General features: G+C 38.9%; 1 protein-coding gene across 3 annotated transcripts in view; it reads right to left on the bottom strand.

The window, feature by feature from the left end:
- The window catches only part of DESI2 (desumoylating isopeptidase 2), a 44,534-nt gene that overhangs the window by 17,743 nt on the left and 8,628 nt on the right, over window positions 1-18,163 (bottom strand). Inside the window, exon 1 of one of the 3 annotated variants that reach the window (XM_070385363.1) lies at window positions 8,763-8,929. The exons of the other annotated variants lie outside the window; for them this stretch is intronic. The gene's annotated coding sequence lies outside the window, so the exon portion shown is untranslated. Of the gene's footprint in view, window positions 1-8,762; window positions 8,930-18,163 lie in introns of those variants that run through there. 3 annotated transcript variants of the gene reach the window in all.

Below are 18,163 nucleotides of genomic sequence, written 5' to 3'. Positions count from 1 at the left end.
GAGAAAGGTTTTCATGACAAAACAAAAACAAAAACAAAAACCCTGCACAATGACTTTTGGCCAGAAGAGTTAATACAGGTTTAGGATGGGAATGTACTTGTCAGAGTGGGGAATCCTAGATTCAGAAATCTTTTAGTCTCTGCTCTTTCACAGTTGAAAATAATCTCCTCTATAGCACTCTGTATGTTGCCTGGGTATATATACTATATATACTACTTTGGTCTGAAATTTCCCTGCATTCAAGACTTTACGTTCTAAATATAAAAGAATATGTTTCGACACATTCTATAAATTGGAAAATCAATAAAATGAGAGAAGCTAAAAATGAGAGAGAAAACCCATCACCTGAAAATTTGGTCAGTCCTTTAAAGTTTACCATAAGAGATCTGACTACGTAAGGCTCTAAAGAACTGCTGAGACTCTGTAATGAAAAACGAACCTGACAGCTCTGCAGGCGGCAGTGTCACCTCCACATACAGAAAGCTGGACATCAGGCCAAGGGTTTCTGCTCAAGGTTATGGAAGCCTGCAAGTTTCTAGGAAGAGGATTTCTTAACCCAGAGATATTTCTTTGAACAGTATTAAAAGCATATGTTAACCACTCTTAACATTGTTTCCCAAAGGCTCTGTCTCAATATTCTGCGCCAGGCAGGAATTAATGCTGATGTTTAACAATGAGGGACTCAACAGTTCTTTGCATTTCAAGTATCTTCTATCCCTAGAAAGGGCCCCAAAGGTAAGAGTTATTTTCTGGGTTAAAGTAACTATTTACTAGTTACAGATCTATGACTAGATATTTCTACTGATCTTAAAAAAACAATTATAAAGAATACTATGAGTAACTGTACACTAACAAATTGGATAACTGAAATGAAGAGAATAAATTCCTGGGAAGACAGAGTACTGAGGCTGAATCAAGAAAAGACAGAAAATTTGAATAGATCTGTAATTAATGAGAATGAAGAAAAGAGAATGAATTGGTCATTTTAAAGCTATCCTGAAAGAAAAGCCTACAACCAGGTGATTTGGTGCTAGTGGTAAAGAACCCGCCTGCCAATGCAGGAGATGCAAGAGATGTGGATTTGATCCCTGGGTTGGGAAGATTCCCTGGAAGAGGGCATGGTAACCCACTCCAGTATTCTCGTCTGGAGAATCCCAGAAGAGCCTGGTGGGCTACAGCCCATCGGGTTGCAAAGAATCCAACACAACTGAAGCTACTGAGCATCCACACACCAAGTATTTACATAAGAACACTAATTCTTCACAAACTTATCAAAAGACAGAAGAAAAGGGAACATTCCCCAAGTCACTCTATGAGGCCAGCATTAATTGGGACACCAAAACCAGATAAAGACATCATAAGAAAACTACAGATCAATCTCTTATGAGTACAGATTCAAAAATCCTCAACAAAATAATAGCAAACGGAATTTGGCAACATGTAAAAAGGAACATACATCATGACCAAGTGATATTTATTCTAGGAACAGAAGATGAATTTAGTATCTCCCCAAATCAATTAATGTAATATACCACATCTCTAGAGGAAAGGACAAAGAATCCAATGCTTTCATGATCAAAACACTCAAACTAAGAATATAAGGATCCAGGATCAGGGATCAAACCTTTGTCTCCTCCACTGGCAGGCAGATTCTTTACCACTGAGCCACCTGCTTGTTGGTTATCTGTTTTAAACATAGCACTGTGACACGTCAATCCTAAACTTCCAATCTGTTCCTCCACCTTTGCCCCCTGGTAACCATAAGTTCATTCTCTGTTTCTGTTTTGTAAATATATTTCATTTTTTTTTTTAGATTCTGTATATAATACATGTACACACACACACATATATAATACTCTGTATATAATACAAGTGATACTTGTCTTTGTCTGACTTCACTCAGTATGATAATCTCCAGGTCCATCATGTTGCTGCAAATGGCATCTCATTCTTTTTTAATCACTGAGTAATATTCCATTGTACATACGTAAAATGTTACAGCAGTTTTGGAAAAGTTCGGTGGTTCCTCAAATACATTAAGCCCAGAGTTACTACGCTGCTGCTGCTTAGTTGCTCAGTCGTGTCCAACTCTTTGTGACCCCATGGACTGTAGCCCACCGGGCTTCTCTGTCCATGGGGATTCTCCAGGCAAGAATAATGGAAAGGGTTTCACTCCTGGGTTTATGCTCAAACACATGAAAACACATATAAAAAGTTGCCATCAGTGTTCATAGCAGTATTATTTACTATAGGCCCGAAGTGGAAACAACCCCAACGTTCCTCAGCTAGTGAACAGATAAACAGCGTGGCATACCTTTATTACATTATTTCTCAACAAAAAGGAGAGAAGTTCCTGATGCATGCAGCAACTGAATGACTCTTGAAAACATTATGCCAGATGAAATAAGTCAATCACAGTGTATGATTCCATTTATATGAAATGCCTAAAATAGGTAAATTTATACAGACAGAAAATAGATTAGTGGCTACTTATGACTGGGAGGTGTGCAGAGAAATCGGGAGTGATCTCTAATGGGTATGGGATTTCTTTCTGAGGTGATGAAAAATTACTAATATTGAACGGGATGATAGCTGTACAATTCTGTGAATGCCCGAAAATCCACTGAATTGTACACAAAGGGCGAACTGAATGATAAGTGAACTATGTCTCAATAAAACTGTCTAAAAAATGCTGCTGCTAATTCGCTTCAGTCGTGTCCGACTCTGTGTGACCCCATAGACCCCACAGACTACCAGGCTCCCCCGTCCCTGGGATTCTCCAGGCAAGAACACTGGAGTGGGTTGCCATTTCCTTCTCCAGTGCATGAAAGGAAAAGTAAAAGTGAAGTTGCTCAGTCGTGTCCGACTCTTAGCGACCCCATGGACTGCAGCCTACCAGGCTCCTCCATCCATGGGATTTTCCAGGCAAGAGTACTGGAATGGGGTGCCTGCTAGGAATAGAAGTAAAAGATCTACTAACTTGTACCAAATGGTAAAGAGTAAACAATTTCCACAGTTGGCAAACCTAAACAAAAACTCTTCTATAAATATCATGAATCCTCCAAGGACAAAATTTTGTTCAGACAGAATACATACTTTGTTCCTTTAAAAAAGTGTAATTCGGCATTATAACAAAGTTTCCTCTCTGTTAGCAAAGTGAGAACCAAGAAATTCTTGAACAAAAAAGTTTCCATTTTCCTGTCCTTCTTCTATGAAATAATCCAAAATATAAAGTTTAGTAAAAGAGAAATAAAATATACATATTATGAGTATGGGACTTGATGCCCACACCCCCCAAAGTGAAAAGACTATTAGCTACCTTAAAGCATTTCTAATGAAAAACTCAAAAGATGGTCCAATTAGTTCTTGAACTCTTGTTGTCTGGTCATTAACTCATGTCCGATTCTTTGCAATCCCATGGACTGTAGCCTGCCAGACCCCTTTCCTAGTCAAAAACCTTTAACCAGGTTATTCCTCAAATTACAGACTGCCTTCCTAATTTCAGACAGCTGCCTTCAAAAACATGTGAAAAACAGACTATAAACAAAAAACATATCAAGAACAGGAAAAAACTGGCAAGTCCCTGGCAGTCTAGTGGTTAGGACTTTTTGCTTTCACTGCTGAGGGCACAGGTTCAATCCCTGGTCAGGGAACTGATATCCCACAAGCTGCATGGCATGCCTCCCAAAAACAGAAAACAAAAAAATAAAACCCCAAACTCTAAATATATATATATGTATTTTGGTCAGTCACCTCTCATCTATGAACAGCAGCACATTACTGAAGAAATTAATTAAGTAAATTCGATCTTTCTCCTTGGTGTGACTTAAAAATTTTTTTTTCTGAATGGACTCCAAAGAAAAAGAGGGTAAAAATTCCACAGAGAGTCCGTCAGAGTGAGAAATGCTCTCCAAATGTTCCTGTTTCTGTTAGGGCTTCCTTGCTCTATTATTAGAGAACACGCCTGGAAGGCTTATTACTCTTTAAAAACTGGGCAGGCTGCCTGCAGGAGACGAGCGTTTAATTCAAGGTCAGCAAACCTTATCAAGTCCTTCTGCCTCAAAGTCCTGCCAAGGCTATGCAGACAATATGGAGGATGCCTATTTTAAGTGGAGATGCATGATATAACTGTAAACAAACAAAACACACATAGCAGTCTCTCGGTATCTGCAAGGGACTGGTTCCAGAACTCCCCCCCCGACCCCCCTCGACTAGACTCCCCAGTCCGAGATGCTCTAGACCCTTATTTGAAATGGCATGGTAAAGGCATCTGTGGATATGGAGAGCTGACTGTATATGAGGACTTAGTCTTTTACTGAATGATTTTAGTTGTGAAACTCCCCCTAAAATGACTAGCTGTGGGGACTTACTCATGTTGAGTAATATTATCGTCTCACAGTTTAAGATTTTTAATAGCAGTGTTTCTCGATGCTCCTCTAACTTGATTTCCATCCTTTGTCTTTAAAAAATTATTTACCTACCACTGCTGAAACATTTCACACGGTATCTGTGGAATAAACATCTCACAAAGCTCAACAGAGCTTCTCAAACTATGTGGAAATTCATGCTTTTGTAAAACCATAAAACATTGATATTTTCCAACAGAAGATGTATTATAAATATGCAACATGAAATCACAGCCAAGAACATGTATCCATGAAAAACAAACAAACAAACCAAGCTGCTGAATTAGACATGACTGGATGTTAGCAAGATTTTTGTTAATTTCTGTTGGATATGTCTTCATTGATTTTGCTGTCTAAGTAGCAGCAGATGCCAAAAGTTTTAAACTTACATACTTGGGGAAAGAGGACAATTTTATTTAAAGGCTTAGCTTTTTATTTGAATTGGGAAAAGACCACTTTTATTTCTAGAGTTGGGTCCAAGTCTGAGAGTATAACCAGTATTCAGAGACTAGTTGAACACGCTGCTCTGAGACAACTGCAGAAGCTGGGATGAAGAGGTTTACACATACTGACACTGGGCCAGCCCTGCAGAGAAAGTTTACCACGCAGGGCACGTGAGGGCGGAGCGACACGGAACACTGGGGGTGAGCCACCAAAGGAAGCTTTATGTTCAAGTTTACCCAACGCTGACAACCACATAATCCCTGAGGGGATTATATGAAGATCAGACGCTTTCATTTGAAAGTTGGTTTGCAATGTGATTCTTCTCAAACTCTTCCCAATATACCAAAGGAAAACAATAAATGAGCCAGCTGCTACCACAAAACAGTCTCTCTCAAACCATGAAACAACAGCAGAGTTACCACAACATGTCCATGTCAACCATCTCCTAAGCTATTTGGTCAGCTTCATCTAACACTATTGTTCCCTTAGGATCCAATAGGAAAGCTCACAACATCTCTGTGTTCCAGTTTGGATCACAAGAATATTGTTTCTATCATCTTAGAATTTACTTCAGAGTTTACCGCTTGGATAGAAAAAGGCTGATCCAAGCATTTCAATGAACAATGCGGACGCATTTGAACTATAGTGGAAAGACACTGGGCTGAGTGTCAGGAGATGGGGGTTCTTTGCCTTGGTTTCTTCACAGATATTTGGTAACTTTTTAAAAATTTAATTTTTATTTTATATTGGAGTATAGTTGATTAACAATGATGGGTTAGTTACAGGTGTACTGCAAAGTGATTCAGTTATACCCATATAAGTATTTATTCTTTTTCAAATTATTTTCCCACTTAGGTTATTTTACACAATATTGAGTTCCCTATGGTACACAGTAGGTCTGTGTTGGCTATTTTAAATAGAGTGTATATGTTAATCCCAAACTCCCAATCTATCCCTCCCTGACCCTGACATCTGATAACTTGTAAAGGTTCCCAATGACTCAAAAAAGAGACACTGATTCCAATTCACACCCTTGGTTCAAATTCTCACTTCACTATCTACTACTTGTGTGACCTGGGGAAAGATACCTATCCTCTCTGTCCTTATTTACAAAATGGGGATAATGAACAGAGTCTTCCACAGAGGACTACTACGAGAATGAAATACATTAGTATGTATAAAGTACTTAGCAGAGTGCTTGGCCTACAGCAAACATCAAGCATTAGTCGTAGCAAACACATATTGGTAGGATTCTTCCCTCATACTCTGTTCTACAGACTGATAAAGGGCTGGATGCACATGTAAATAGAAGACCGGTTCTGGCTATCTGTTAATTCTCAGAACCTTCAAGATTTGGGAGTTATGCCACATTACCAAGAGCAGTGACTCACTAAACTGGATGGCAAACAATGGCAAAGTTAATTCGACTCTGCTTTAAGATGCCTATAAGCAATGATTTATCTTCTTGAGAAGTACAGATCTGAGTAAAAGGTCTCTGTAAGGCAGTGGTTTTATGGGGTTCTTATATATTCAAGAAGGACATGAGCAGAGGACTGGAGAACTAATCTCACTTTGGTGTTAGGACCTTACAGCCTTCAACATCTTAAGTCCACAGAGATGGCAAGTAAACGAAGAGAAGAGGGCCAAGCAAGGACTACTAGAACATGCTTAACCCCCTCTGATGCCTGCCAGTGTCACTGAGGGTTAGAAGGCTTATCAAAATATTCCAGAGTATTAACATAAAAAGAGGAAACAATTCACAGAAAAATCATCATCTTGAAATATATGGGAAAGCAATGAATACATAAATAACTGCAGCTACTTTTGAACTCAATCTTGCTTCAATGCAAAAAATTGGCCTAAATATTTCCACTTATTATTTCTAAAGCATTATTTACACAACTGAACTGACTGTACTATATTACAGTCATATGTTAAAATGGTAAGTTCTTCTGATAGAGAACTTTCATTAAACTTCATTTTAGTCAGTGATTTGTTTTATCAACTTAATAAAATGTTATGCTTCCTGCTTGAAAGCAACAACTATGATAAATGCTATCTCCCTAGTCTGGAACTTAAAACATTTAATATAATCACTTAGAATCTGGGTCTGATTTCCTTAAAAGGCATATTAAATGATATAAGTATAAAGTATGACTGTTTCCCCTAAAAACTAGAATCAGTGTTCGTGGCATTAAAAGTAATTTACTTTATTCCCCCCAAAAGGTGTTTAGGACAAGATATTTCAATTACTGAGTTAAAAATCCAAAATAAACTGTGACAAGTAGAGACTCGGGTAATTATTATAGTGCCTTCTCATATAAAAGTGTCCTTGATGTTCACACTGTTAAGCTACCTTATGAGGTCTTTTTGGTACCAATGGATATATTCTAAGATAATCTTACCACAAATGCTACTTAACAGTAAATCATATTTAAATGCTTTCTATGGTGCTTTAACAACAGGCTGGTCATAAACCAGAGATAATAAAATTGCACCGAATGAACTGAGATTTTCCAGTATTTTTTTAGATGAAATCATGAATACCCATCTATGTCTGTTAATTTACTTTATATTATAAGAATTATATGGTATAGATGCTATTTTATTACTAAGAAAATGTCCAATCTCTTCACTACCAGAAAATATTATCTGATGAGCACATGGCTGACTTTCTCTGTCTTAGGCGAAAAAAAAAATTATCTACATATCAAAAACATTTTCAAAATTACGTATAAATTGTTGATAACAGTAATTAAGGTATGAAGCCTCATCTTTTGGAGTATGTAATAGCTCCTGATTATGAAAGATTTGTCAGTAATCTTTTAGTTCATAGTGTTTTACTCTCAAGTCTCAGTTCTGATGATAAAATTTAAAGTTAGCCCAAGACTGACAGTGTAGCCAAAATGAACACATGCACAAAAGCTACGGCCAAACCTCCTTGTTTGCTGGGACAGTCTCAGTTTACGTTTGCTTCAATATAACTATCTGGACTGCACCTTCCTGATAAAACCTGAAGTTAGCCTCAGACTGGCCTTCTTAGGGACTGTACTGAGTCTTAAACGCTCCTAAGTACTGTCCTGATGGCATGAGTGTGAATATGCCTGACATGATATACTGGCATGATAATATATTTATACTGACATGATAATCTAATAAGCAAAGAAAATGTGGTGACATGTATTTTAGACAGGGCTGAAGCTTCCTCCTCTTTATCGATTAGGCAAACTAATTCTCAAAAACAAATTACTATGTTTACCAAAAGATCCAATTTCTAAAACCCACAACAAGCTAGATATAAGATGACTCTGAATTAAGTTATTTAAAGGAGAATACATTTTTAAAAGTCAAATCAACAGTGAACCAAATGCGCCATGAATATTTTCAAGACTAAATCTACGTTATATGATCCACAGTTTGACTCTACTAGCAGATGGGACAGGGTACTACCAGTTCTTGGTCCTGAACCACAACTATATCAGAAAACCAAGTTCTTGGCAAATCTCTCCTAGCAAGCACTTAATTTAGTTGTGTGAAATATTTTGGTAAAACATTGAAACTCCTTCTAAGGAGCCTATTTGTATTTGACTATCCTCCTGGATTGGGTTCTAAAACTGCATGAGATCTGAGACAAAGCCTTACTTAATTCTGTACCCTCCATGTTGCTTAGTGTATTGTATTATACTTAGATCATTCAAATTCTTGATCAGCTGAAATGTAGCAAGGAATATGTAATCCTTTTTCCTTTGTTCTGTCCTTAAATGTGACTCATGGGGAAAAGCATGGGAAAAAGCAATGGAATTCCAAAAACCCCCATCTATTTCTGCTTCATTGACTATGTTAAAGCCTTTGACTGTGTGGATCACAACTATGGAAAATTCTTAAAGAAACAGGAATAACAGACCACCTTACCTGCCTCCTGAGAAACCTGTATGCAGGTCAAGAAGCAACTGGACAGGTCAAGTTGGAACCGGACTTGAAATAGACTGGTTCCAAATTGGGAAGGAGTACATCAAGACTGGTTATTGTCACCCTTCTTCTTTACCTTCTATGCAGAGTACATCATGTGAAATGCCAGGCTGGATGAAGCACAAACTGGAGTCAAGATTGCCGGGAGAAACATCAATAACCTCAGATACACATTTGACACCACCTTTATGGCAGAAAGCAAAGGACTAAAGAGCCTTGTGATAAAAGTGTAAGAGGAGAGTGAAACAGTGGCTTAAAACTCCAAACTCAACATTCATAAAAAGAAGATCATGTTATACAGTTCTATCACTTCATGGCAAATAGATGGGGGAAAAAATGGAAATAGTGACAGACTTTATTTTCTTGGGCTCCAAAATCACTCCAGATGGTGACTGCAGTCATGAAATTAAAAGATGCGTGTTCCTTGGAAGAAAAGCTATGACAAGCCTAGACAGCATATTAAAAAGCAGAGGCATCACTTTGCCGATAAAGGTCTATATAGTCAAAACTATGATTTTTCCAGTAGTCATGTATGGATGTGAGAGTAGGACCATAAAGAATGCTTAGTGCCAAAGAATTGATGCTTTTAAATTGTGGTGTTGGAAAAGATTCTTGAGAATTCCTTAGCAAGGAGATCAAACCAGTCAATCCTAAAGGAAATCAGTCCTGAATATTCATTGGAAGGACTGATGTTGAAGTTGAAGCTCCAATACTTTGGCCACCTGATGCAAAGAGCCAACTGATTAGAAAAGACCCTGATGCAGGGAAAGATTGAGGGCAAGAAGAGAAGGGGACGACAGAGGATGAGATGGTTGGATGGCCTCATTGACCCAATGGACATGGGTTTGAGCAAACTCAGGAGATAGTGAAAGACAGGGAAGCCTGGTGTGCTGCAGTTTATGGGATTGCAGAGTTGGACACTACTTATCGACTGAACAACAACATGGGAAGAGGATCGCCACTCTTACTCATTCAAGACATATTTATTGAACACCTACGACACATTAGAACTAGCAATACAGACTCAAACATAAGCAAGTTTCTGTTCTCTTGGAGATTGCATTCTTGAAAAGTTATCTTTTAAACTGAAGGTGTAAAACTCATTAAAAAATCCTGAGATCACTTCAGTGGGCTGTGCTAGTATTATTTTAACTCAATGAAACATAATGTGGGCTTCTCAGGTGGTGCCAGTTGTAAAGAACCCACCTACCAATGCAGGAAACACAAGAGACTTGGGTTCAATCCCTGGGTTGGGAAGATCCCCTGGAGGAGGGCATGGCAACCCACTTCACTATTCTTGCCTGGAGAATCCCACAGACAGAGGAGCCTGGTGAGCTACAGTCCGTAGGGCTGCAAAGATTTGGACATGACTGAAGTGACTTAACGCACAAAGCATAGTGGAATAGAACTTATCAGAGGATATCACATACACACCGAAGTGTTTCCTAAATATCTGGTTTCAGTTACATGTGAGTTTAATAAGTATTATATAAAATGTATATCTTAGTTCAAAGTGAAAGTTGCTCAGTTGTGTTTGACTCTTTGTGACCCCATGGACTATACAGTCCATGGAATTCTCCAGGTCAGATTACTGGAGTGGGTAGCCATTCCCTTCTCCAGGGGATCTTCCCAACCCAGGGATTGAACCCAGGTCTCCTGCACTGCGGGTGGATTCTTTACCAGCTGAGCCAGAAGGGAAGCCCAGGATAAAATTGAGAAATGATTCTAGACGGTTCCCCTAAATTGCATCTCAGTTTAAATCTTATTTAAAACTTTTACTTACCTGCAAAGCTATAAATAAAGTTAGACAACTTTGATTAATAAAATGTATGTGTCAGGGACTCTGCTAGACACCAGAGATCTAAGGATGATCAAATCACAGTCCCTGTCCATAAAGAACTCATTAAGAATGTAAACAATCAATCACAATTTGATAAGTGTTAAAACCAACATGTGTATATATCATAAGTAACTCATTTTTTGGATGTCACTCTAACACATCCTTTCACTTACTTGGTCTTTCATAATAGCCCACACAAAATATGTAAATCACTTTTGGGATATTCAAGCAAGTAATCTGCACCCAAGGCCACATAATAAGTGGCTAAGTCGTACATAGAGCCCGGGTTTCTTAGCCTTCATCTACTGCTTTTTTAAATCACACAACTACTTCCTAATAGATAGTCTCATGTGGCTTTGATTTTCTTTACATAGTCTTGCAGTGTCCTGAACAACTTCAGAATAAGATGGAAATCATTAATATTAGTTTATCGTTTTTTTAAGTGTGAAATTTTGGTGACCTATCACGTACCATCACAAGTAAAAACAGCCATCATTACTCTTTGCCTAAAAGCTGCATGACATGCCCATCTTACCTAGTTTAGCAATGTAGAGACCTCCTACCCTGTGAACTATAACTAACCTTCAAATGTGAAGGAGAGGGAAAGTCTACAAGATGTGTTCCTTTTAGAAACTAGAAACTTCCACGGTACTTCAACCAGACAACTCTTTTAATACTATTCAGCAGATTGCAATACACACAACAGATTATAACTGAGGACTGCTGGAGACAATGAACATGTTAACCTTATCTGGTGGTTCATTTAACTCAGTGCTGGACAGTGAGTTAGAAATTACAATAATGCTATGGTATACAAACCAATCTCAAGCTGAACTGTTTTCGTTTCCATAAATACTTCAAGACTTATAAATTACTTCCATTAAGTTCATGTGGCAGAAAGGCTGAAGACTAGCTGTCAACTCTAACACCCAAGGGGATAAAAAAGGCTACACAATTAACCCCAATTTTATATATTTAGTATGACAGAGATCTTGGAGACGATGTCAAATGTACAACAGCCCACTTGAATAAGATCTAAATTATTAATTTTTTATACAATTTTACAAGTTGGTTTTCCATTTACAGTTGTTATAAAATATTGACTATATTCTCCATGTTATACAATTATATCCTTGAGCCTGTCTTACACCCAGTAGTTCGTACCCACTCCCCTACCTCTCTATTGCTCGACCCCTTCCTGACGGGTAGCCACTAGTTCGTTCTCTGCATCTACCACAACCTGCTTTTAATGCTTCGACTGGGGTGGCACTTTGCTCTGTGGACTAACTCTCCTTCAGATAAAGTGAAGAAATCCCGAAAATCAAGCTGTTAGGTGTTGCAACTACTGAAAGTATACAAACGGAAGCTCACTTAGCTTTTACAATCCTGCAAATAACAACACAAGCAATAACAACAGCTAACACTTTCTAGTGCTGATCACGTGCCAGGTATCATTCTATGCATCTTATATAAACTGACTCATATGATCCTTATAAAACCCTATGAGCCAAGTACAGTACTACTCCCATTTTATTTATTTTTTGACCATTTGGCATGTGGAATCTTAGTGCCTTTACAAGGGATGGAACCGGCATCCTCTGTATTGGAATCATGGAGTCTTAACCACTGAATGGCCAGGGAAATCCTATTCCCATTTTAGAAAGAAACACTAGCACAGAGAAGTTAAGTAATTTCCCCAAAGTCACACAGCTGAAAAGCAGGATGTAAAATACAAATCCATGCAACCTGATGCCAAGGCTAAACCACAAAGACAAAGAACTATTAACACATTTCACTACTTTCAGTAACAGATTGCAGGCATGACCAAGGAGAAGGCAGGCCTGCCCCAGCCTTCTTTCTCATACTGATACTCTTGTTCTGAACCAGTGTGGATGCTCTGTGACTCTCACTCGCCACCCGACTGGGCAGGGAGACCTGTCAAGACACCTGAGCAATGCAGAACCCTGCATGCATACTTCTCCATCCTGCAAGCAGCAGCCACGATCAAGATGACACAGTGGAGGAAGAAACTGTTTCAGAATGACAGGTCCTAGGGGAACCTCAGGTTAAGTCCAAGAAACCTTTTTAAAGTACTGTAATTACTATGTACCAAGCTCTGGGAATAAAAAGAAGAGTAACACACGGTCTCTACCCTCAAGTTCACTGCAGAATGAATAACTTAGAAAATGCAAAAAACTGCTTTTTTTTTTTGGTTGACCATGTCACGCAGCATGTAGGATCTCAGGTTCCAGACCAGGGATTGAACCCATGCCCCCTGCAATGGAACGAGAACTATCAACCACTGGACCGCCAGGGAAGCCCTGCTGCATTACTGCTTTGATACCCACAGATAGGAGAGCAGGTCAGAATGAATGTGAACTGAAACATCATAGCTCTTGCTTGCTTCGTTATTTGTTAGCCTCTTAAAAGTGATAAATTACTTTGGAAGCTGATTTAAAATGACATAAACCCCCAGGCTGAGAGCACGATGGGAACATCATGGTACAATATGGTGGACAGTTAACAGAGACAATATTGAAGTATCTCACTAGTTCTCCTTGATTCAAATGGCTAAGAGCTGGAAAATATTACAGCATATTCGTATGCTGACTGGAATGAAAGTAGGTAAAAAAAAAAAACACCGAAGAGACAGAACAGAAGACAATTCTGACAGCAAAGTCCTTTCATAGAAGAGCATGGGTTTCAGCACACAGTGGAAGGTTTGACCTCAGACAGGGACATGGGCAGTTCAGTCCCATTCCATGTAATAGGAGGGAGATGAACAGTGGTAGTGGAAGGATGAGAACATTCTCTTCAATTTTTTTTTTTTTTTAATTTAAATGAAATAAGCAGTGAAGTCATCAGCTGAGAGTAAAGAAGGTGGAAAGAGCATGAAATACTGCAATTGTCTTGGAGAGTGGGTAAGTCAGTTGACCAGAGAAATAAGGAAATGTTGCCAAATGGCATTTAGGGTCCTCCTGGGGTTTGTGGTCATGATTTTCAAGTGAGATTAGTCTGTATGGTTGTACATTTTTCTCTAGCTGCATTTGGCTGCTGAGGTGTTGAGTAGATAGAGAGTTCAATTTAACTACAGCAGCTAGACAAGTATGACAGAGAGAATGATTAAAATGGTAGACTACAAAATCTAACTTGGATGGGGTGGTGGGAGTAAGGAAGTGATTATTAAGAAACTGACTCATGTAATTGTGGGGGATGGCAAGCGTGAAACCTGCAGGACAGGACGGCAGGCTAGAGAGGTGGGAAGAAGTGATGTTACAGCCGTCTGACGCAGAACTCCTTCTTTAAAGGATCTTGGTCTTTTTTCTTAATGTCTTCAACTGATTGGATGAAGCCCACCCACATTATGGAGGATAATCTGTTTTACTCAAAGTCTACTGATTTAAATATTTACCAAATCTAGAAAATATTTTCACAGCAACACCTAGACTGTTGCTTGACTGAAAACTGGGCTCTATATATCCAGTTGACACAATAAAACCAACCATTTACAAAATCATTTACAGAAAAGGATGAGGATGTAGGGGATGTTTAAAAATCACTACCCATTCATGGGTTCCGAAGAGCACAATGAAACTTAGTTTATTGATGTGTGTAAGATTAGGACAAATAAAGAGAAATATAGCACTTTCCATGGATGAGGGGTGCTATATGGTGGTTAATGGCACAGATTTTAGTGTCAGAGCTCTTGGTTCAAAACTGCTCTATCCACATGTACCCCAGTGTTCATCGCAGCACTGTTTACAATAGCTAGGACATGGAAGCAACCTAGATGTCCACTGGTGGATGAATGGGTAAGAAAGTTGTGGTATATATACACAGTGGAATATTACTCAGCTATTAAAAGAACACATTTGAGTCAGTTCTAATGAGGTGGATGAAACTGGAGCCTATTATACAGAGTGAAGTAAGTCAGAAAGAAAAATACCAATATAGTATATTAATGCATATATATGGAATTTAGATGGAGAAGGCAATGGCAACCCACTCCAGTACTCTTGCCTGGAAAATCCCATGGACGGAGGAGCCTGGTAGGCTGCAGTCCATGGGGTCTCAAAGAGTCGGACACGACTGAGCGACTTCACTTTCACTTTTCACTTTCATGCACTGGAGAAGGAAATGGCAACCCACTCCAGTGTTCTTGCTTGGAGAATCCCAGGGACGGGGGAGCCTGGTGGGCTGCCGTCTATGGGGTCGCACAGAGTCGGACACAACTGAAGTGACTTAGCATGGAATTTAGAAAGACGGTAACAACGACCCTATATGCAAGACAGCAAGAGAGACATGGATATAAAGAACAGACTTTTGGACTCTGTGGGAGAAGGCGAGGGTGGGATTATTTGAGAGAATAGCACTGAAACATGTATATTACCATATGTGAAATAGATGACCAATCCAAGTTCAATGCATGAAACAGGGCACTCAAAGCGGGTGCACTGGGACAACCCTGAGGGATGGGATGGGGAGGGAGGTGGGAGAGGGTTTTGGGATGGGGGACACATGAACACCCGTGGCTGATTCATGTCAATGTATGGCAAAAACCATCACAATACTGTAATTAGCCTCCAATTAAAATAATTTAAAAAAGCCCTGCTCTACCACTTAAGGCATGAGTCTGAGCAGGCTCTTCAACTAAGCCTGCTTCACCAAAAGGGATACAAGAGAATGGTTTATTACAATGGTTGGCATACAGAAAACACACAAAACTGTTAGCTCTTATTATTATAGGAAAAGACTCAATATTGTAAATCTATCTATTCTCCCCCAAGATTATTCACAAATTTAGTGTCATTATATTTCAATTTTCAATGAATTTTTTTATAAACTGAGTTTAAATTGTTTGAAAAATAGGTATGTGGAGGAAAAAAGCGACTTCTGAAGGAGAATATGAGAAACTCATCACCAGTCATCAAAACACAGTAGAATACTACAATTAAACACCTGTAATGGTGCAGGAAGAGGTAACTAAATAAATGAATAGTACAGAAGGTCAAGAAATAGACGTATATAGAATGATAATTTAAGATAGGATAAATGTACCATGCACCTCCGATGAACGTGGGGACTCCCAGATCGTTCATTAATTAGCACTGGCTTTTCACTTGGGAGTAGAAGTATAAACTCCTTCTGTAATTTTAGGCTAGTGGAAGCCTTTTTAGGGATGACATGAGGCTGAAATGTTATGAAACTTTAAACAGTTTTATGAGCTACGGGGTATATAGCTAAGGAACTGAAAGCAGAGACCTGGAACTGATACTTGTATAGCCACGGTCGCAGCAGCGTTATTTCCAATAGCTAAAAAGTGAAAGCAAACAACGTCAATCGACAGATAAACACACAAAGTGTGGACTATTATTCAGCCTTGAGAAGGAAAAAACTGACACGTGCTCAACAGGGATGAACCCTGAGAACAAGACGCAGAGAGAAATAGGTCAGTTACAAAAAGACAAACACTGCACAATTCTACTTGTATGAGGTGTCTATTCATAGACAAAGAAAGCAGAACGGTGATAACCAGGGACTGAGGGGAAGGGGAAGTGGGAAATGGTTGTTTAATGGGTATAATCTCACTTTTGAAAGATGACAAAAAGCTCTGGAGACTGGTTGCACAACCATGTGAATGTACATTGAACTACACAGCTAAAAATGATCAAGACAATAAATTTCGTGTATATTTCAATAAAATTAAAGAGACAAAAAAAGTTTGGAATTTTTTCAGAGCCTTACAAAGTAGTCCTAGAAAAGAAAATGAGTAGTAGCCACAAAAACTTTGGAATGATAATAAACGGAAACTGGCCCAGCCATATACTAAATATATTATAAAATTATATTAATTAAAATAGTGTAGTAATGAGACTAATCAATTCTGTATGGGCAAGAATTCAATATTATGATAAGGATGACATCACAATTTGGTGAGGAGAGACTTTTATTTCAAATAATGTGGGGTCAACTAGTTAATTTTTGAGTTTTCATTTCATGGGTAAGGGACTATCACAGTCAAATACTAAAATACATTCCAGATAAATAGAAATGAAACTGTTTTACACATATCTTGTTTCCCTTTACTATTGCTCTGCCTTTCTCATAGTTTAATACTCTGAATATTCATTGGGCTGATGCTGAAATTGAAGCTCCAATACTTTGGCCACCTGATGCGAACAGCAGACTCAGTGGAAAAGATGGTGATGCTGGGAAAGACTGAAGGCAAAAGGAGAAGAGGGAGGCAGAGGATGAGACGGTTAGATAGCATCCTCAATTCAACGAACATGAATTTGAGCAAACTGTGGGAGACAGTGAAGGACAGGGAAGCCTGGTGTGCTGCAGTGCATGGGGTGTTAGAGTCAAACCACTTAACAACTTAACAACAATAATAATATTATTTTGGCAGTCTTCTCTTTATATTCTAATAAAATATCTAATATCACCCAACTGGGTAATATATGAACAATAACAGTGCTTTGGAATTTAAATATCTTACAGAAAATCTTGACAGTCAACAAATGGAAAGTATAACTTGTCTTAAGAAAAATCTGTTTAACAAAAGAATTCACCTAAAATAGTAGGCTCTAAATTTAGTTTCACTAAACTCTATTTTGTTAACTTTATCCCTCATCACGTGACCTTGGGACTGATATGCACTGCACCACTGTAGTCTGAAGGGTCTGCAGTCATTAACACGCTTGGACCCTTAATATCTGAGTACCTGTCAATCAAAAAAGCTTCCATACTTTTCGAATATGTTTGACTCTTTAACAACATGGGAACGCCTGAAATGTAGACTTTATTTTCCCCAATAACTATAGTCGGCCTTTGAATCCAGTTTCTGCATCTGTGCACAAGGAGGGCCAACTATGCGATTTGAGCATCTGCAGATTTTGGTATCTGGGGTGGGGCCTGGAACCAATTCCCCAAAGGGTACTGGGGGATGACTGAACATCAGATTTTCCATTTTAAGTTACTAGGTTAGCATTTATTCCATGGCAAGTCAAAGGACTGCTGAAAGGGAACACTGAACATTTTGGGGTTTACAAAATGTCTTTCACAGATGGTGTGGTAGGCAGAATGACTTCTTAAGATGTCTAGATCCTGGTCTACAGAACCTGTGAATATGCTATATTACATGGCAAAGGGACTTTCAGAAGTAAAGTTATAGACTGCAAGATAGATATTCCCCTGGAATACCCTCGTGGGTCTCATCTAGCTGGGTCTCCAGCATTGCAGGCAGATTCTTTATTATCTGACCCACCAGGGAAGCCCTCAAGATACATATTCCCCTGGAATATCCTCGTGGGTCTCATCTATTTATAAAACCCCACAAAAGCAGAGAACTTCCTCTGGATGGATGTGGAATCGATGTGGCAGAAGGGGAGGCCAGAGCTATCTAAAGTGTGACAAGGACTCAATGCATTATTGCCGGTCTGAAGATGAAGGATGCAGGTGAGGAATCCAAGAGGCTTTAAGCATCTGAGAGGGGCCTGGCTGA

Source organism: Bos mutus, chromosome 16 (genome assembly GCF_027580195.1).
Source record: "Bos mutus isolate GX-2022 chromosome 16, NWIPB_WYAK_1.1, whole genome shotgun sequence".
NCBI lineage: Eukaryota > Metazoa > Chordata > Mammalia > Artiodactyla > Bovidae > Bos > Bos mutus.
Note: the sequence above shows the minus strand (reverse complement) of the source record. Positions and strands in the feature narration are given on the sequence as shown.